Raw genomic sequence first — 22,485 nt, forward strand, 5'->3', positions numbered from 1 at the left:
GGCAGGCCAGAACCAGAGGGAGTATAGGCCGGAGCCAAGGCAAAGGCAGGCCAGACCAGAGAGAAAGCAGGCCAGAGCTAGAGCGATAGCAGGCCGGAGCCAAGGCGAGAGCAGGCCAGAGCGAGAGCAGGCCGGAGCCAAGGCGAGGGCAGGCCAGAAAACCCGAGTGAGAGCAGGCCGGAGCCAGGCCGAGGGCAGGCCGGAGCTAGGGCGAGAGCAGGCCGGTGCCAGGACAGAGCCAGAGCGAGAGCAGGCCGGACCCAGGGCGAGGGCAGGCCACAGCGAGAGCAGGCCGGAGCCAGGGCGAGGGCAGGCCAGAGCCAGAGCGAGAGCAGGCTGGAGCCAGGGCGAGCGTAGGACGGAGCCAGGGTGAAGGCAGGCCGGAGTCAGGGCGAGGGCAGGCAGGAGCCAAGGCGAGGGCAGGCCAGAGCACGAGCAGGCCGGAGTCAAGGCGAGGACAGGCCAGAAAACCAGAGCGAGGGCAGGCCGGAGCCAGGGCGAGGGCAGGCTGGAGCCAGGGCAAGAGCAGGCCGGTGCCAGGGCAAGGGCCGGCCGGAGCCAGAGCGAGAACAGGCCGGAGCCAGAGCGAGAACAGGCCGGAGCCAGGGCGAGGACAGGCCGCAGCGAGAGCAGGCCAGAGCCAGGGCGAAGGCGGGCCGGAGCCAGAGCGAGGGCAGGTCGGAGCCAGGGCGAGGGCAAGCCGTAGCCAGGGCGAGAGCAGGCCGGAGCCACAGCGAAGGCAGGCCAGAACCAGAGCGAGTGCAGGCCGGAGCCAAGGCAAAGGGAGGCCAGACCAGAGCTAAAGAAAGGCCGGAGCCAAGGCGAGGGCAGGCCAGTGCCAGAGCGAGAGCAAGAAGGAGCCAAGGCGAGAGCAGTCCGGAGCCAGGGCGAGAGCAGGCCAGCGCAAGGGCGAGAGCCAGAGCGAGAGCAGGCCAGAACCAAGGCGAGGGGAGGCTGGATCCAGAGTGAGAGCAGGCCAGAGCCAGAGCGAGAGCAGGCCGGAGCCAGGACGAGGGCAGACCGGGCGAGAGTAGGCCGGAGACAAGGCGAGGGCAGGCCAGAGCCAGTGCGAGAGCAGGCCGGAGCCAGGGCGAGAGCAGGCCGGAGCCAGGGCGAGAGCAGGCCGGAGCCAGGGCGAGGGCAGACCAGAGCCAAGGCGAGGGCAGGCCAGAAAACCAAACCGAGAGCAGGCCGGAGCCAGGGCGAGGGCAGGCCGGAGCCAGGGCGAGGGCAGGCCGGAGCCAGGGCGAGGGCAGGCCGGAGAAAGGGTGAGAGCAGGCCGGTGCCAGGGCGAGGGAAGGCCGGAGCCAGAGCGAGAGATGGCCGGAGCCAGGCCGAGGGCAGGCCAGAGCGAGAGCAGGCCGGAGCCAGGGCGAGGGCAGGCTGGAGCCAGAGCGAGGGCTGGCTGGATCCACGGCAAAGGCAGGCCAGAACCAGAGGGAGTATAGGCCGGAGCCAAGGCAAAGGCAGGCCAGACCAGAGAGAAAGCAGGCCAGAGCCAGAGCGATAGCAGGCCGGAGCCAAGGCCAGAGCAGGCCAGAGCGAGAGCAGGCCGGAGCCAAGGCGAGGGCAGGCCAGTAAACCAGAGCGAGAGCAGGCCGGAGCCAGGGCGAGGGCAGGCCAGAGCCAGGGTTTGAGCAGGCCGGTGCCAGGGCGAGGGCAGGCCGGAGCCAGAGCGAGAGCAGGCCGGAGACAGGGCGAGGGCAGGCCAGAGTGAGAGCAGGCCGAAGCCAGGGCGAGGGCAGGCTGGAGCCAGGGCGAGGGCAAGCCGTAGCCAGGGCGAGGGCAGGCAGGAGCCAAGGCGAGGGCAGGCCAGAGCACGAGCAGGCCGGAGTCAAGGCGAGGACAGGCCAGAAAACCAGAGCGAGGGCAGGTCGGAGCCAGGGCGAGGGCAAGCCGTAGCCAGGGCGAGAGCAGGCCGGAGCCACAGCGAAGGCAGGCCAGAACCAGAGCGAGTGCAGGCCGGTGCCAAGGCAAAGGGAGGCCAGACCAGAGCTAAAGAAAGGCCGGAGCCAAGGCGAGGGCAGGCCAGTGCCAGAGCGAGAGCAAGCCGGAGCCAAGGCGAGAGCAATCCGGAGCCAGGGCGAGGGCAGGCCAGAGCCAGGGCGAGAGCAGGCCAGCGCAAGGGCGAGAGCAGGCGAGTACCAGAGCGAGAGCAGGCCAGAACCAAGGCGAGGGGAGGCTGGATCCAGAATGAGAGCAGGCCAGAGCCAGAGCGAGAGCAGGCCGGAGCCAGGACGAGGGCAGGCCGGAGCCAGGACGAGGGCAGGCCGGGCGAGAGTAGGCCGGAGACAAGGCGAGGGCAGGCCAGAGCCAGTGCGAGAGCAGGCCGGAGCCAGGGCGAGAGCAGGCCGGAGCCAGGGCGAGAGCAGGCCGGAGCCAGGGCGAGGGCAGGTCGGAGCCAGGGCAAGGGCAGGCCGGAGCCAAGGCGAGGGCAGGCCAGAGCTAGAGCAGGCTGGAGCCAAGGCGAGGGCAGGCCAGAAAACCAGACCGAGAGCAGGCCGGAGCCAGGGCGAGGGCAGGCCGGAGCAAGGGCGAGAGCAGGCCGGTGCCAGGGCGAAGGCAGGCCGGAGCCAGAGCGAGAGATGGCCGGAGCCAGGGCGAGGGCAGGCCAGAGCGAGAGCAGGCCGGAGCCAGGGCGAGGGCAGGCTGGAGCCAGAGCGAGGGCTGGCCGGAGCCACGGCAAAGGCAGGCCAGAACCAGAGGGAGTGTAGGCCGGAGCCAAGGCAAACGCAGGCCAGACCAGAGAGAAAGCAGGCCAGAGCCAGAGCGAGAGCAGGCCGGAGGCAAGGCGAGGGCAGGCCGGAGCAAGGGCGAGAGCAGGCCGGTGCCAGGGCAAGGGCAGGCCGGAGCCAAGTCGAGGGCAGGCCGGAGCCAAGGCGAAGGCAGGCCAGACTAGAGCTAAATCAGGCCGGAGCCAAGTCGAGGGCAGGCCAGAGCCAGAGAGAGAGCAGGCCAGAGCCAGCGCGAGAGCAGGCAGGAGCTAAGGCGAGAGCAGGTCGGAGCCAGGGCGAGGGCAGGCCAGAGCCAGGGCGTGAGCAGGCCAGAGCCAAGGCGAGAGCAGGCCGAAGCCAAAGAGAGAGCAGGCCGGAGCCAGGGCGAGAGCAGGCCGGAGCCAAGGCGAGGGCAGGCCAGAGCGAGAGCAGGCCAGAGCTCCGGCCTGCTCTCGCTCTGACTCTGGCCTGCCTTCGCCTTGGCTCCGGCCTGCCTGCTCTCGCCCTCACTACGGCTTGCCCTCGTACTGGCTACGTCCTGCCCTCACTCTGGCTACGGCCTGCCCTCTCCCTGGCTCCAGCCTGCTCTCGCCCTGGCTCCGGCCTGCCCTCGCCTTGGCTCCGGCCTGCCCTCCCTCTGGCTTTGGCCTGCTCTCGCCTTGGCTGCGGCGTGCTCTCGCTCTGGCCTGCACTCGCCTTGGCTCCGGCCTGCTCTCACCCTAGCTCCGGCCTGCTCTCGCTCTGGTTCTGGCCTGCTCTCGCCCTGGGTCTGGCCTGCTCTCGCTCTGGCATGCCCTTGCCTTGGTTGCGGCCTGCTCTCACTCTGCCCTGCCCAAGCCTTGGCTCCGGCCTGCTCTCGCTCTTGCCTGCCCTACCCTTGGCTCCGGCCTGCTCTCGCTCTGGCTCTGGCCTGCCCTCGCCTTGGCTCCGGCCTGCTCTCGCTCTGGCCTGCCCTCGCCTTGGCTCCACTTTGCTCTCGCTCTGGCCTGCCCTTGCCTTGGCTCCTTTTCTGCTCTCGCTCTGGCCTGCCCTCGCCCTGGCTCCGGCCTGCCCTCGCACGGGCTCCGCCTGCTCTCGCCCTGGCTCTGGCCTGCCCTCGCTCTGGCCTGCCCTCGCTCAGGCTCCATCCGACTCTCTCTCTGGCTCAGGCCTGCTCTTGCTCTGGCTCCGGCCTGCTCTCACCTTGGCTCTGGTCTGTTCTTGCCCTGGCTCTGGCCTGCTCTCGCTCTGGCTCCGGCCTGCCCCCGCCCTGGCTCCGGCCTGCCTTCGCTCTGGCTCTGGCCTGCCCTCGCCCTTGCTCTGGCCTGTTCTCGCTCTGGATCCGGCCTGCTCTCGCCTTGGCTCCGGCCTGCTCTTGCCCTGGCTCCGGCCTGCTTTCGCCCTGGTTCCGGCCTGCCCTTGCCTTGGCTCCGGCCTGCTCTCACTCTGGCTCTGGCCTGCCCTTGCTTTGGCTCTGGCCTACTCTCGCTCTGGCCTGCCGTTGCCCTGGCTTCGGCCTGCTCTCGCTCTGGCCTACCCTCACCTTTGCTCTGGCCTGCTCTCGCTGTCTCTGGCCTGCACTCGCCTTGGCACCAGCCAGCTCTCGCTCTGGCCTCCCCTCGCTCTGGCTCTTGCCTGCGCTCGCTCTGGCTCCGGCCTGCCCTCGCCTTGGCTCCGGCCTGCTCTGACTCTGGCTCTGACCTGACCTCACCCTGGCTCCGGCCTGCTCTCGCTATGGCCTGTCCTCGCCTTGGCTCCGGCCTGCTCTCGCCCAGGCTCCGGCCTGCCCTCGTCCTGGCTCCGGCCTGCTCTCGCTCTGGCTCCGGCCTTCCCTAGCCTGGCTCGGGGGTTGGGCGACCACATGGAGAAGGATGTGTGCCCTTCTTGGTTGCTGGACTTGTCCCTCACATCTGCATGTCACGAGCTTCCCCAGGGAAAAGACAATAGGCTTTTGCTACACAGACCTTACAACTCTCTGGGAACTCCCACTTCCTGCCCCCTGTTACCTCCAAGTCTCCATACCCTGTACCTACCTGGCTAAGAGACTCTCAGAACTAACGTGGCCCATACCTCCTTACTGGAGGGTCCCAGGCAACAGGTTCTGGTGTCAACGGACCCAGCCAGGCACCTGCTACGTGTGGGTACCAAACACAGCAGTCGTAGAAGCTTCCAAAAGGCTGGGACGTGTATCTCCTCGTCCCTACATGCTAGAGTGGGCTAGGATGCAGTCTGGCATTCGCTATCTTCCCCTGAGCTAGAAAATCCATTTTGTGAAAAAGCTGGGACATGTAGTTCTTCCACAGCTCGATATTGAAGTATAGTACCTTACACAACATAGCACATGTTGAGAACAAAGAGAGGATCTCGGCAGGGAGCCTGCCTGTCAGCTCATCTCACAGCTGCCAGGGGAGGGGGGGATTTCTCACCCCGCTTTGCTGGCTGCAAAGGAATTCAAGAGAGTCAGATTACACTATTCCTGGAGACCTGACAACCAGGGCACATGTGATTATTCTAGAATATTCTTCACAATCGACATTCCATTACATCACATGCCTTTGCAGAGTGATCCCTTTACAGAAATACATTTCTAAGAAAATGTCTCTTAGGCCTCATTCAGACATCCAGGTTGCTTTTTTGCGTCCAAGAAAAAAATCGGACAGACCAATTTTCAGCTTGGTCCATGTCTCTATTTCTACCATCAATATGGAAATGTTTTTTTCTTTTATGCAAAAAAAATGATAATAACTTGATAATATGATTTTCCTGAAACCTTGGAAACACCTGAGAGGATGAGATCCGCTCCTATCACTGGGCAAGAAGTCAAAAGCACAAAATAAAAAGAGAAATCCTACTTCCTCCTTCAGGAGGACCCGGAGTGGGCAAACCCAACACATGAGACCCGGGGCTAGAGGCCAACCACGACACAAGCTTTAAAGGGAATCTGTCACCCCCTAGGACTTATCAGACCTCTAATATGGGCATAAAGGTGATAGAAATGTAAATCTATACTTGTATGGCCCATATTAGAGGTCTGCTTGCTTTGAAATATCTTTTCATAAAATTCCTATGCTTGGCGTCCTGGGGACGCCAAGAAATCCCAGCCTAGCTACTAAATTTAAATATTCCGCCCTTCCCCCACCCTGTGATGTGCAGTCTATGTTTGTGCAGGCGGGTGGCGGGGCGTGGATCCACCGGAAGAAGCGGCGACAGCGGGATTCTGCGGGGGCCCCCTGGTACCGTTTCTTCACATCGATGATGTCACGTGCCCTAAGATGTCATCATTACTGTCACTGTTTTTTTATGGATTCATATTTCAAGATCAACAAGAAATTAATTTAATAAAAAGACAAAAAACCCTACCTCCTTTTATAATTATAATACACACATTTAAAGAGGCCCTTTTATTTTATGTATATTACCTACTGCTCTATGTACTAAAAGAAAACACATGACTCCTTACTGCCATTCTGACCGCATTAACCTTTTAAGGACTATGGGTTTTTCCATTTTTGCATTTGTTTTTAATCCCCTTCTTCCCAGAGCCAAAAGTTTTTTTATTTTTCCATCAATATGGCCATGTGAGGCCTTGTTTTTTGCGGGATGAGTTGTACTTTTGAACTACACCATTGCTTTTACCATATTTTGTACTGGAAAACAGGAAAAAAATTTCAAATGCGGTGAAATTGCAAAAAAAAAGTGCAGTTCCATAATTGTTTTTTTGTTTTTTTACCATAGTCATTAATTGCTGAAACTGACCTGCCATTATGATTCCCAGGTCATTCTGAGTTCTTAGATACCAAATGTGTATAGGTTATTTTTTATTTAAGTGGTGAAAAAAATCCAAAGTTTGTGAAGAAAAAATGGCTCAATTTTCTGAGACTCGTAGCGTCTGGTGTGAGTTTATTTTTTTGCACGCAAAGCTAACGTTTTTATTGATCCCATTTTAGGGTAGATACGATGTTTTGATAGCCCGTTATTGTATTTTATTGCAATATTGCGAAGACCAAAAAAACGTAATTCTGCCGTTTTGACTTTTTTCCCCGTTATGCCGTTTAGAGATCGGATTAATTCTTTTTATGTTTTGATAGATCGGGTGATTATAAACACGGCGATACCAAATATGTGTATTTATTTTTTTAAATTGTTTTATTTTGAATGGGGCAAAAAGGACTGATTTGAAATTTTTATATTTTTAAGCATTTGTTTTTTTTTTTACTTTTTACCTCCTCCAGTAGTCTTCATGGGAGACTAGAAGCTGCAATCTTCTGATCTGAGAAACAGAGAATGATAATAAAATAATTTGTCCAAATAAATGGCAAAACTACCCAAAAATGGAGCCACATAAAGATGTCCAAACTTGATCACCCCGTTTCTACATGCCTTCCTAGAGCATAGGGATTGCATAGAGGGCGAGCTACACTGAAGACTTCCATAGTGGAAAGCCAGTGTACAGAGCTGGAAGACTCCTAACAAACATGTTTTATTACATTGTAATCCTCCTACTATAGGTGTCCTGTAGGGGTTGTTACTTCCCCAGCAATATAGCAGCCAATTGCTAGGGGATTTAGCTGCCATACCCGTTAATGTTAACTGATCGTCAGCAACTGCTCATTTAGGCAAGGAGTTATCCTGAAAATGTCTTATTACAGAGTGTTCCCGGCAATCCATGATAAATCCGGTGGATACACTATAAGTATACCAAAGCTTAAAAGTAAAGAGCTACTTACCTGGACTCATCCTCTTCCAGCTGTCAGGTTATAGTGACACAAGATGGCAGCAGTGTAGAACGTTATACATTCTATTCCAATTGTGATGTCTATGATGTCATGTGCCTTGTGATGTCATCATAGCTATCACTGTCATTTCAAATTTACAACCGCAAGAAAAAGTTGATTTCATTGTTTAAGAAAAAACATGGTGGGTAATTGCAGCCTGTGATTATTTTACATATTGTTATTAATATTTGTCATGTTCTTCACTGCCGCCTCCTGCACTGCTTTTAATATACTGTTTATTTTAATAATGGACAATTCACAAGCCCTGCATGTAGAATATATAGTTAATGGCCTCTGTTGAATGACTAGATGCCTATTAGAGCAATAAGATATATATATATGTCTACAATCTTTTGGCTGAGTCTAAGGGCTCATACTCATCTGCGTTTAAATCACACGAGTGCAATCTGCTAAAAAAAAAATTGGATTGTACTCTGACTCTTGTTATTGAATGATTATGTGCTCATCTGTGATTTTTTTTTTCCCAGCTCGGATCGAACTGAGAAAAAAAAATGACAGCATGCTGCAAGTGGCTGCATATATCAGACGAGACTCGCCAATGCAAGTCAATGTGTGCGAGAAAAAAAATGCACAGCAAACGGACCATGCTTATGCCATCCATATAGCGTCCATATAATACGCATCTATGTAACACCTTTCAGTGACTGTGGCGGCATCTCAGCACACAAATCCTGTATCTCAGATCTTTGTCTGGCCTTGTCTTCTGTGTTTTGGCCATCATGCCAACAAGACAAGGGTGATTGGGGCAAGAGACATGCTGGTGAGGGGGTTGTTGGCTGCCGTGATGCTGGTAATGGAGGTGGCTGCCAAGATACTGGCACTGGAGGTGGCTGCCGTGATGGTGCCACTGTAGTTGGTGGTGGCTGCTGTGATGCTGTGACTGGAGGTGGTGGTGATTGCTGCTGTGATGCTGGTACTGGAGGTGGTGGTGGTGGTTTTGACTGCCGTGATGCTGGCACTGGAGGTGCTGGCTGCCGTGATGTTGGGTCTGCTGAGTGCCCTTCTTGGGGGGTCTAATGACCGGGTTTTATTGTCCTCAGAAAGTTGCCACCTTTCAAGGAATTAAAATACGGCCATCGGTGAATTTGGTGGCGCAGCGGCAGACAAAACAATTTGGAGGGCAGCCCTCGTCTGCAGCCTCAATAAAAAGGGAACGTGCCTGAAATAACGGGCCAGGCTTAGACAAAAACTCTCATCATCATCACTCACAGGTATTCCCATGTCACGTACGCCAGTCATGGTGGGGCGGTAGCGATGCTGGCTTATTGGTGCATGAGGGGAGGTGTCGAGGGGCTGTGGTGTACTGGTGCTCTCCGCAGGCTCTTCTTCTTTCTGGCCCCCAGCTCCAGCCTCCACTTCAGATTCCTCTCTGGCCTCCAGCACCTCCGAGCTACAGGTATTTCCCTTTTTGGTCCAGTCAGATCTGTAAAGTCAGGGATGACAGAGAAAAAAGCATTTTTAATATGCAAAATAATAATCAAACCATTACAACAAATAAAATTGAAAAAGATAGCCACTTACGGGTGAAAATCTAGGACTAGGGTCAAAAACTGGAGCCGGTCATAATATAGGTATGGCCTTTCTTTTTAAGAGCCACATCACCACTCTTCCTACCCTGTTGTCGCTCGCGGCGGCACTGGTCCCGGCAACTGCTCCATAATCTTGTCACTACACCCACTGGAAAGAAAAGTGGAAGAGATTATAAACAATTTTTATAGGTAAAGGATGCTGTATGTAATAACATGTATAGTGTGTATTCTAATATCACTGCTAGCAGGGGCTGGCTGGCAAATTTTAGCCTGGGGGCAAGCACACAGCAGTGGTCCATGAGTACCGGCCCATCCTTAAAGGTCGTTTTCCCACAAACGATAGTATATTTTAATCAATAGATCTTGGAGTAATAATAATTTCCACAATTGGATGTGATATAATAATGTTCCTGTGCTGAGATAATCTTATAAATGTGCCCTTGCTGTGTACTGTGTAATGGCTGTGTCTGACCGTGCAGGAACATGTTCTGATCATACCACATCTCCTGGGCAGGGGGGAGAAAAAGAGGATACAGGCAGGACAGCAGGGGATCACAGCTGATTCTTTTTGTGAGTAAAACATTTCACTGCCTGTTTTTAAACAATATTTTAGCTCAAAGAAAGACTCAGCTGTGATCCCCTGCTGTAATGTATATATACTCTCTTTATATATAGAAGATTAGCGTGCACACAGTCTGTAGGTCAAGGTGCAGGTACACGGGATGTGGAATCCCCAGAATCGGCGTAGATTAAATCACCGCACATTCTAGTTTCAAGATGCAAACTAAAGTCTATTTGAAGACATGCAATAAGACACATTTAAGGTGCAGGGAATAATGCAACAGTAAATGAACGTTTTGACCCATCGTTTGCATCTTGAAACTAGAGTGTGCAGTGATTTAATCTATGCTATATACTCTTTTGCTTCCTCTCCAGCCCAGTATCTGTGGTATGATCAGACCATGTTCCTGCACAGTCAGACATAGCCATTACACAGTACAGAGCAGGGGCACATTTATAACATTATCTCAGTACAGGGACATTTTATTTAAACACATCCAATTGTGGAAGTTATTATTATTCCAAGATCTATTGATTAAAATATACCGTATATTCCGGCGTATAAGACGACCTGGTGTATAAGACGACCCCCCTACTTTCCTGTTAAAATATAGAGTTTAGGATATATTCACCGTATAAGACTACCCCTTTTCCAACGCATACCAAACACCGGTAAAAATTAAAAAAAAAACAGATTTGAATTTAACATGGTCCTTTTTTAATTTAAATTCTTATGACATGCAGGTATATAGCAGGAAAACTGTCACTCATAAACATAAGGCATACAACAACATTACTATCATCCATTTTACTGTAAATGTTACCATACTGTACTTTAAGTTTTTTTTAAGCTGTCAACCAAACAAGAACTGATAATGATAGGAGAAAGATATGGTAAAGCAAGAAACAAACTACCAACATCTATCATAACCGTCAGCTACAGTATTTTACAGGTTTCCCTTTCTTTAAAAGCCTTCAAAATCCTCCTGTTCGTCATCTGATATCATAAGTACATCAATGAGATCTTGTGACACATCTGTAAAGCAGTCAACATATGGATCGAATTCGGTATCAGATGGTGTGGTGTCAGATTCAGCTTCATCTTCATCTTGCCACAAGTAGTCGTCTTCCATACCATCTAAGGAATTAGATATGCCACACTTCTTGAAGGACTTTTTAACTGTTTCTGGATCAATATCATTCCAGGCATTTATGACAAACTGGCACAGAACATCCAACTGTGGAGCACGCATGTTTCCTCCTTTTGTGAAAGTCTTTTCACCACTAACCATCCATTCATTCCACTGTTGTCGAATGCGATCTTTAAATGGCTTGTTTAGGCACACATCCAGTGGTTGCACCAATGATGTCAATCCTGCAGGAATAACTGCCGCATCTGTGTTTAGCTTTGCAAGTCTTTGCTTGGTGTTAGGCGTTAAATGAGCCCTAAACATATCCCACACCAGTAGACTTCGTTTTTGCATAAGTCCACCTGGTCGCTTGCTCCATACATTGTCAAGCCATAGCTTTACCCCCTCTTCATCCATCCAGCCTGTCTCATGCACATGTACAAAACAACCAACAGGAAACTTTAGTTTTGGCATTGTTTTTCTTTTAAAAATAATCATAGGTCTCAGTTTGGCGCCATCAGCTGTGCATCCTAGAACCACCGTAAAACTGGACTTCTCATGTCCTGTTGTTTTAATTAAAATAGTTTTTTCTCCTTTTTGATGGACAGTTTTATTTCCAATCATATCAAAATTCATTGGAGTTTCATCCATATTTCCAATGTTATTTAATGTATAGCCATGTTTAGTGCGCTGTTGTATGACGTAACGATGGAAACTATTGACTTTATTGTCAAGATCTGCAGGTAATTTTTGGGAAATTTTTGTCTTTTGCCTCAGTACCAGATCATGCCTTGCCATAAATCTAGTACACCAGGATGCAGTGGCCCTAAAATTGTTGATATGATCTGGGTTTGATTTTGCCCACTTAAGTGCAAACAAACGTAGAATCATAGAATCATAGAATGGTAGAGTTGGAAGGGACCTCCTGGGTCATCTGGTCCAACCCCCTGCTCAAAGCAGGATTCACTAGATCATCTCAGACAGATGTCTGTCCAGCCTCTGTTTGAAGACGTCCATTGAAGGGGAACTCACCACCTCTCGTGGCAGCCTGTTCCACTCATTAATCACCCTAACTGTCAAAAAGTTTTTTCTAATATCTAATCTGTGTCTCCTCCCATTTAGTTTCATCCCATTGCTTCTAGTTTTTCCTTGTGCAAATGAGAATAAAGATGATCCTTCTACAATGTGACAGCCCTTGACATATTTGTAGACAGCTATTAAGTCTCCTCTCAGTCTTCTTTTTTGCAAGCTAAACATTCCCAAATCCTGCAACCGTTCCTCATAGGACATGGTTTGCAGACCAGTCACCATTCTGGTCGCTCTTCTCTGAACTTGCTCCAGTTTGTCTATGTCTTTTTTAAAATGTGGTGCCCAAAACTGTACACAGTATTCCAGATGAGGTCTGACCAAAGAGGAGTAAAGACCGATAATGACTTCACGTGATCTAGACTGTATGCTTCTGTTAATACATCCCAGAATTGTATTTGCCTTTTTTGCTGCTGCATCACACTGTTGACTCATGTTCAGTCTATGATCTATTAGTATACCTAAGTCTTTTTCACATGTACTGTTGCTTAGCTCTATTCCTCCCATTCTGTATATGCTTTTTTCATTTTTATTGCCCAGATGTAGTACTTTGCATTTTTCCCTGTTAAAAACCATTCTGTTGGTTGCTGCCCACTGCTCCAGTTTATTTAGGTCTTTTTGAATCCTCTCTCTCTCTTCTCTAGTATTAGCTATCCCTCCTAGCTTTGTGTCATCAGCAAATTTAATCAGTTTACCCTCAATTCCTTCATCTAAATCATTGATAAAGATGTTGAACAATACAGGTCCCAGGACGGAGCCCTGTGGTACCCCACTTGAGACATTCATCCAGCTAGATGTGAAGCCATTTACAACCACCCTTTGAGTCCGATCACTAAGCCAGTTATGAATCCACCTAACAGTTGCCTGGTCCATTGCATACTTGGTCATTTTTTCAATAAGGATGGTGTGAGATACTTTGTCAAATGCTTTGCTGAAGTCAAGATATACTATATCTACAGCATTTCCCTGATCCACCCAGTCAGTGATTCTGTCATAGAAGGAAATTAAGTTAGTCTGACATGACTTGTTAGTTACAAACCCATGCTGACTCTGGTTAATCACTTCATTCTTATCCATGTACTTACATACATGTTGTTTAATAATTTGTTCAAAGATCTTTCCTGGTATAGAAGTCAGACTCACCGGCCTATAGTTCCCTGGGTCCACCTTCTTCCCCTTTTTGAAGATAGGAACAACATTTGCTCTTCTCCAGTCTTCTGGGACTTCTCCTGTTCTCCAAGAACTTTCAAAGATTATGGAGAGTGGTTCTAAAATTTCTTCTACGATCTCCTTCAGTACTCTGGGGTGTAATTCATCTGGACCTGGAGACTTGAACTCATTTATGTTAGCTAAATATTCCCTCACAATCTTTCTGTTTACAGATAACTTGGATTCCTCTATTCCTTTAAACGGACAGTGAAGATCAGTTGATGTTACATTTTCTTTCTGAGAGAAAACAGATGCAAAATAGGAATTAAAAAGTTCGGCCTTCTCAACATCCTCTCTTACCATTTCTCCATTTTCATCCTGTAAAAATCCTATAGCATCCTGGACTTTTCTTTTACTTTTGACATACCCCCAAAATCCTTTTTTATTGCTTTTGACATCTCTTGCAAGCCTTAATTCATTGTCAGCTTTAGCTAACCTGATACGTGCCCTGCAGGATCTGCAGACTGCATTATAATCTTCTTTAGATATGCCTCCCTCTTTCCATTTAATAAACATTTCTTTCTTTCTTTTTAGCATGTGTTTAAGTTCTGTGTTCATCCATCCTGGTTTCCTTAAATGCTTCCCATTCTTCCTACTTTTCGGGATTGTTAACGATTGTGCTTTGAGAATCTCATTTTTAAAAATTTCCCATCCTTCCTGGACATTTTTGTCCTTAAGGACATCCAGCCATTGAATCCCTCCTATTCTCTTTCTGAGTCTCTTAAAATCTGCCTTTCTAAAATCTAACCTTGAAGTTTGAGTCTTCACATGTCTTCCTCCTCTAGTTATCCAAAATTCTATAATAGCATGATCGCTGCCTCCTAGGGTCCCAGCCACCTTTACCTCCTCAACCATTTCCTCCCTGTTTATAAGGATTAGATCCAAAGTAGCAGATCCCCTTGTTTTCTCCCCTACCTTTTGGAAGATAAAGTTGTCAGCAAGAGAGGATAAGAATTTGCTTGACCTGTTAGTTTTACTTGAGAGAGATTCCCAACAAATGTCTGGATAGTTGAAATCTCCCATGACCACTACGTCATATTTTTTGGAGAACTTGGTCATTTGATACATAAAGAGTTCATCCATATCTTCAGCTTGCCCAGGTGGCCTGTAGTAAATGTCTACAATGGTGTCCTTTCCGTTGTTCTCTCCTTGTATTCTTACCCAAACAGTTTCCACAGTACTCCCAGTCTCTGAAGCTTCAATCTCTGTGCAGATATACGCTTTTCTAACATACAATGCAACACCTCCTCCTCGTTTATCAAGTCTGTTTCTTGCAAATAAGTTGTAGCCTTTTAGCCTTTTATTCCAATCATGTGTATCGTCCCACCAAGTTTCAGTGATTCCAATGACATCATATTCCTTTTCCTGCATTAGTAGTTCCAATTCTCCTTGTTTGTTGCCCATGCTTTGTGCATTTGTATAAAAACATTTTAGTTTGTGATTGGTTTCTCTTCCTCCCATATTTTTATTATTTAAATTGTTTTGTCTTTGTTCTTCTTTTCCACTTCCAGTAGCAGAGATCTCAATAGTATTTGTCAGCTGTATGGCTTTTTCTGGCTTTTTGCTTCCCTTCCCACATTGTTCTAGTTTAAAGCTCTTCTGATGAGTGTAGCAAGGCGACTTCCAAATACATGTTTTCCAGTCTTCGTAAGGTGCACCCCATCTCTAGCAAGTAGTCCATCGTATAGGTAATTCATTCCGTGATCCAGAAATCCAAATCCTTGTTGACGGCACCATCGACGTAGCCAGTTGTTCACCTGTAGAATCTTATTCCACCTCATTGTTCCATGGCCATCCACTGGGAGGATGGATGAGAAGACCACCTGCGCTCCCAATTCTTTCACTTTCTTGCCTAAGTCTTCAAAGTCACTGCAGATGGTTTCCAGGTCCTTTCTTGCGGTGTCATTTGTCCCCACATGTATTAGCAGGAATGGGTAGTGATCTGTAGGTCTGAAGAGTCTTGATATCCTGTCAGACACATCTTTAATTTTTGCTCCTGGAAGTATTGTATTTCGTGTCACTACGTAACCATTTTGGCGATGTTCAGTGACCATATCTGCTACATGTTTTTCTAGTTCTGGCCAATGTGGGGTGCCTTTTCTTAATGCACACTTCCCCCTTGGCATACTCTTTAATATTTTTTCATTTGCTTTCCAGTCCCGAACCATCTTTTCTGTTACACCATATTGTCTTGCAGCAGCACAGTTGTTATGTTCCATGGCAAAGTTTACAACTTTAAGTTTGAAACTGGCATCATATTTCTTTCTTCTTGATGATGAAGCCATGGCAGGGTTTTCACAGTTGGACATTTTATACTGTATTGTGCTTTACTTAAAGACAGGTACAGTACTAGTGCTGTATTGCATATGGAATACAGTATACAACAACCAGCCAATCATGGCAAATAATGTTCCAGCCAATGGCTGGTTGTTGTATACAAAACCTGCTCTCATTGGTCTGCCTAGCCCTCCCTGTCTCCATGACATCAGGGAAGACTTTTCTGTCCCACCCTTGTAGCCTAATACCGTACCTCCCCTCTGCCTCTCATAAACAGTAGCACTGCATCCTCAGAAGCAAGATCTAAAATGCAGAAAAGGAGGTACAATAATAGGGATACAAGGGTGGGCTGATATCGGCGCTGTGTGGAGGGCTATGTGGAGGGCTGATATCTGCAGGGGCTGGGGATGCGGCCGCGGCTCTCTTAACCCTTTACTGTTACTGTGCTGTCAATTGGAGCAGCGCTACTCCTGTGACAGCATACAGCCTTAGTGAAGGCTGTCAGCTTATAGCCCGCACTATTATGATTATACCGTAATTAATACTGGGAAGTGAAGTCCGGACACAGCGCAGGGCTTCTATGCCGACAGCTTTCACTTGTCACAGAAGCGATGCGAACTTCCCAGCTCCGGACACAGCGCAGCGCTTCTGTGACAAGTGAAAGCTGTTGGCACAGAAGCCCTGCGCTGTGTCCGGAGCTGGGAAGACACTGCGATGTGTCAGAAAAGTTCGCTAGGTTCTGTCTGTCTCCGCTGCTGGGAATACGCTGCGCTGTGTCCCAGGCCTGAGAAGACACAGTGCAGCGATGTGTCAGTTTCAGCACAGAAGCGCTGACTGTCTGGACCTACCGCCGCCGTATTTTAACTCCCTCCACCTTATATTAACTCCCACATGGCAGGGATACGGCCACGGCAGCTTATTAACACCCCCAGAGTATCCCCGCATGTCAATTTCTGAAAGTTCAAAAACATTACCGGCGTATAAGACGACCCCAGACTAGACAGAAGATTTTTCAGTCTTCAAAAGTCATCTTATACGCCGGAATATACGGTACTTTTGTTCGCAGAAAACCCCTGTAACATGTTTATTACCAGCTGCTTCATAGGCTATATTCACACAAACGTATTGCCTAAGTGCAGCCCGTGGAAAAAAATGACAGCACTTGGTCCAGTTCAGGTGAGCATTTAAAAATGGTAATACATAAGCATAATATGTACAATGTCTGACCACTACAAAACGGACTTAGGCTGTTAGAGGTGTAATCCAAGGTACGCTGTGCTTTTCTACACTCCTAAAAAACAGAGTAAGGCTAAGTGCCCACAATGCAGAAATGCTGCGAATTTTTCCTGAGCATTTCTGCATCTCCCTGGCAAAAAAAAAGCATGCGGATTGTACATGCGGATTGTCATGTGTTTTTCCTGCCAGGGACAAGCATAAGTGAAGCGTTCTTCACATGCATTTCTGCATGCGGGTTGTCAAGCGCTTTGCAAGCGATTTTAGCATCACTTGGAAAGTGCTTGACAACTTAGTCACACTATATAAATCCATGCAACCGGTATGGATTTATATAGTGTGACCGTAAAAGAATGGTAAAAAATAAAAAATAAATATTATACTTACCTTCTGACGGCCCCTGGTCTCCTTATCCGGTTGTGTAAAAGGACCTGCCATGACGTCATTTAGTCATGTGACGGGTCAAGCGACCACCGACGTCAGCGGTCGCGTGACCTGTCACATGACTAAATGACGTTGTGAAGCCCAGCTGTGCTTGGTATCACAACTACTAGAAGGGTGTATTGAAGGATTCCTCCACAAGAGGCCCCCATAACCATTCACACATCTCCACCTTCCACCTCAGACCACCAGAGGGAGCCCGTTAGGGGATATAAAAGGGAAGGTGGAGCCAGGCAGCAGTTAGTCTAGACTGGAACTGACAGAGAGCAAACCTGTTGAGAGAGTTCCTGCAGTAGAAGCCTGAGAGAGGTCAGCCTGCAGTGGAGCTTATCCAGAACGAGACTCGGTGTAGCTAAGTGAGGTGAGCTTTAGGTGTGCCGGCGCCATAAGATCGGTGAAGAGCGGCACGCTGCCGTTAGTGTGAGTAGCCTACTGAGGGCCCGAGTAGGCCGAAGGCGAGTAGAGAGTTAGTTCATAAGGGGGCAGAGGAGCTTAATTAGCTCACCCCGAAGAAGAAGCAGTTACCGGACACCGGGTCCGAAGCTTGCCGGGATCTCCATGACCCAGTAAGATAAACCGGAATCCCTGGAGAACTACAAGTCCCAGGATCGCTAAAGTGCTGATATGTACCACAGCCAGGAGACACATAGGCCCCGTAGGTCAGAAGCGTGCACTCCAAGAGAAGGCCCTACCACAAGGTCAGCCAGCGCAGGACAGAGACAAAGTTAGGCCTAGCTCCAGGCAGGTCAGAAACTTATTACGCAGCAGCAAGAACCAGGAGGCCCAAAACCTGCTCATTGGGGAGGATCCGGACATACACCCTTCACCCTACAGTGCTCCGGGGAGTGCCTGAATTTCCATCAGTAAAAGGTACTGAAGTGACTTTTGTGTCCATCCCTGTTCTTGCTCTGACTCGACTGAGTCTCCTTGTCCTGCATCCCCGTTCTTATACTGCCCTGAGGCCTAGCTCCACCTGTGGGGAGCCATACCATCTAGCTGCCTTATCACCGGCTTCAGTGGACTGAGTAGCACTGGTGAATATCATCAGAAACCATAGGTGGCGTCACAAACTCTTTTATAAACTCAACCAAAAACACCAACCCTTTTACAGGAGAGGCCCAGGGTACGGGCCCGGGAGCCGACCACCTCGACATCCCTAAAGGCCAGGCTAAAGGCCCGGGTACCGAGTTATCCCCATTCCTCTAGGCTAGTCATCTCTCTTCTGGCATCACGAACAGGATTGTGTGCCCGCTGCAAAGACGAAGTGTTTTGCCCGTTGCCACCGGGTACTGTGCGCCTTTATTTTGAACTGTGTATGTAAAGTTGTGGTGAAGATAGCCGCCATTGTTGGGCCGTTGAGCAAGAAGAAGGGCGCAACCGCGGGAAAATAAGGGGCGTACCTGCAAAAGAGCGCAAAGTCCCGGACACGCCCCACGCCTTGACGTCAAATCAGGAAGCGCCAGGTCCTGTACGGAGAATCGCTGAACGCTCTGACGTAGGACGCAAGCGACGCAAGGTCCTGAAGATAACCGTCACCTGCGAAGCTGCGGCCTACTGTAAGAAAAATCAGAAGTTAGGCCACGGTTAACTAGGGGGGCGCTAAGATGTCAGTCAAACAGCAGAACGCCGACCTACCGGTCAACGTCCCTGAAGTTCAGCCCGCACCCGATAATGGGCAGGCCGAAGCCGCCGCTCCACCAGCAGCGCCTGTAACACCTGTAATTCCTATGACTTTACCGTACATTCCGGGAGCAAAGTGGCTCCCCCAGTACAACAGCAAACCAGATACCCTGTCTGGATTCAAAAGGAAGATATGTGGTATCTTAGACATGTACTCTATGACCGGCAAACAAAGAGCTGCCGTTGTATTAGGACAACTGACCGGTGCTGCGGAACGGGAAGTGGAAACATGGTCGGTCGCAGACCAGGGGTCAGTGTCCGCAATATTCCAAAAACTACAGACTGTATTTGAGGACCTTACTGAGGCGGACCTCCGGATGAGGTTCTACAGCTGCTCCCAACAACCTGAGGACAATATTCGGGACTACGCCTGGCATCTCCAAGGAGCCCTGCGGGCTCTGAACCAGGTTAGTCCAACCAGCGCTGAGAATGAGAACAAAATGCTGAAGGAACAGTTTGTCCGGGGACTGAAGTCTCCAGAGGAGAGCAGGACTGTGCGTTGGTGGTCCCTGGATCATCCGGATGCCACCTTTGACAATCTTAAGGACATGGCTATAAAAGGACTGCAGCCCCTGGAAACAAATGCCATCCAACGTTACCAGGGTGGGGCTACTCCAGTGCCTGCTACACCCACCTTTTCCCCAGTGGCTGCTGAAGCTAAGGTTCCAGCAACGTCCCCTAAAGAACTGGACAGTCTGCGCACTGAGGTGCGTCAATTGAGCAAAACCCTGACCACCGTGCTGAGTGCCCTGCAGCTGCGGACGGAGCCCGAGGAAGGAGGGAAGATCCTGCTAGCCGACAGCCCTGAAGATGTCCCCTGGATGCGGAGGAGGAGGAGGCCAACACCACCCTCGCCAAGGACCAGTGACCAGCGCCGCCCACCGAGGGAACCAACCTGCTACCAATGCCGTAAGACTGGACACCTCGCCCAGAAGTGTCCTTTAAACAAGAAAACCCTGGGTCCGAGGTCCGACACCCAGGAGTAGACTCACCAGGCCCATCAGACTGGCACAACAGGTTCGTGGGAGGAAGACCTTTCCTGTCCATTGTACTGGACGGGATCCCGACGCATGCCCTGCTGGACACAGGATCTCAGGTAACCATCATGCCTGAAGTCCTCTGCAAGAGGTTCTGGTCCATGGACGATCTACGTCCGCCAGCTCCAAATTTGTCTGTATATGCTTCAAATGGCCTCCCCCTTAATCTACGCGGGGTTAAGAATGTGACTGTAAAGGTGGGGAGAGTGGAGCTGAAGGACCAGGGACTAATTGTAGTGGAGACTAACCCTGATGACAGCAACCCATATATGGTACTTGGCACTAACATTGTTGGTAACTGTTTGGGAGAGGTTGTGTTCTTACTCCAACAGATCGCCGACACTGCCAAACCAGGACAGAGAAGGGCACTACAAAGGGAGATCCGAGTCCTGATGTATCAACAGCAAGTAAGGCTAACAGACGGTGAAATCGGTAACATGAGGGTAACAGACCCCATACCCATTGTCATCCCCCCAATGAGTGAAATGCTCATCTGGTGTAGAGCTGCCATAGGTCTTAGAGGACAGAGCTACCAGGCGGTAGTAGAACCCCTTTGCTCCGAACATAGACCCACGCTCGTAACCGCCAGGGGAGTGGTAGATGTACGCAATGGGAGGGTGCCCGTCCATCTTCTCAACTTAGGGGAAGACGAGGTCAAACTGCCACGTTATGCCACTGTTGCCAAATTAGATGCTGTCAACAATAACTGCATCCATGAGGCGGAGTCCTTAACCTCAACAGATGAAGTAGAGGATAATGACCCTGCAATCCAGGTGGAGGATTGGTGTCAAAAGCTCCATGTTGGGATGGACACCACTCCTGCCCATCAAAAACAGGGCGTACACCGGGTGGTACAAGAATACTTGCAGGTGTTCAGTAAACATCCACTAGACTTCGGGAGGATTAAGGGGGTTCAACATCATATCTCCACAGGCAGCCATTCCCCAATCAAAGAACGCTATAGGCCTATACCCCCAGCTCACTACCAGAAGGCAAAAGAAATGCTGCATGACATGAGGAAGGCGGGAGTGATAAGGGATAGTTGTAGCCCCTGGGCGGCTCCCCTAGTGCTGGTTAGGAAAAAGGACGGGAGCATGAGAATGTGTGTAGATTACCGTCAAGTAAATCGCATTACACATAAAGATGTATACCCTTTACCACGCATAGAGGAGTCCCTAGCTGCCTTAAAGTCTGCAAATTAGTTTTCCACCCTTTACCTCACTAGTGGGTACTGGCAAGTAGCTGTGGCTGAGGAGGATCGGGAGAAGACGGCCTTCACCACCCCAATGGGACTCTGCGAGTTCAACAGTATGCCGTTTGGACTCTGCAATGCCCCCGGAACGTTTCAGAGATTGATGGAGTGCTGCCTGGGACACCGCAACTTCGAGACTGTGTTACTTTACCTGGATGACGTAATTGTGTACTCCAGAACGTACGAGGACCACTTGAAACACCTGGCAGAGGTATTTGAGTCACTGTCCCGGTACGGGGTGAAGTTGAAGCCCTCAAAGTGCCACCTGCTCAAGAAGAAGGTACAGTACCTGGGACACATTGTCAGTCCGGAAGGCGTAGCACCAGACCCGGAGAAAGTCACATCCAGAAGTGGCCGGAGCCGAAGAACCTCAAGGAGGTGCGTCAGTTCTTGAGACCAGTAGGATACTACCGGAGGTTCGTAAAGGACTACACAAAGAAAGCACCTCCTCTGCAAGACCTCCTGGTAGGGCAGTCCCCCAAAGGCAAAAACCCTCCATTCCACTGGGGTGAGGAGCAAGCCGAGTCGTTTCAGGAGATGAAGGAGATCCTGACAGGCGATGAGATCCTAGCCTACCCTGACTACAGCCAACCGTTCCTGCTGTATACGGATGCCAGCAACGAATGCTTGGGCGCTGTCTTAAGTCAGAAGCAGAATGGGCAAGAGAAAGTCATCGCATACGCAAGCAGGAAGCTCCCTCCGACTGAGAGGAACCCAGAGAACTAAAGCAGCTTCAAGTTGGAGTTCCTGGCCTTGGTCTGGGCCATCACTGAAAGATTCAAGCACTATTTGGCTTCCAGCAAGTTCACTGCCTTTACTGATAACAACCCCTTGACCCATCTTGAAACAGCTAAGTTGGGGGCTCTGGAACAACGATGGATGGCTCGGCTGTCAAACTACCAATTTACAATCAAATACCGGGCGGGCCGCAAGAACGCCAACGCCCTGTCTAGGATGCCTCACCAGTCAAACACAGAAGAAGAAGTGGATGACCTGGAAGAAATAGAGCTACCTGCCTTTCACCGGAGTGGGATGATCCATGAACAACGAGCCTCCAGGAAGCAGCGTGGAAAGACGTTAAACTCCCTGCCTCACCACAACTGGAAAGAGACCCAGGATAGCGACCCGGTTGTCAGCCGCATCAAACAGCTGATAACCCAAGAAGGTGCCTCCATGGAGAAAGATGCGTCTCTACAAGCAAAGCAGCTGTGGAACGAGAGAAGCCAGCTGTTTATCTACCGTGAGAAGCTGTGCCGGAGGTACGTTAATCCAAGAACCACTGAGATGGTATGGCAGATAGTAGTCCCTAAGACAGACATCCAGATGGTATTGGAAGCTTACCACGATCAGGCGGGGCACTTTGGCTGGAAAAAGCTACAGACCCTGCTGAAGTGTCGATTCTACTGGGTAGGAATGCGCAGCTCCATTGAAAGGTGGTGCCGGGACTGTGGACCCTGCGGCCTAAGAAGGAAAGACTTCACCAGCCAGGAGTCACCCCTGCAACCCATCAAGATGACTCGCCCTCTGGAGATCGTGGCCCTGGACCATGTCAAGTTGTCAC

This window comes from Phyllobates terribilis, unplaced genomic scaffold, assembly GCF_046119375.1.
Source record: "Phyllobates terribilis strain yellow unplaced genomic scaffold, ASM4611937v1 Scaffold_11__3_contigs__length_659146591, whole genome shotgun sequence".
Classification (NCBI taxonomy): Eukaryota; Metazoa; Chordata; class Amphibia; order Anura; family Dendrobatidae; genus Phyllobates; species Phyllobates terribilis.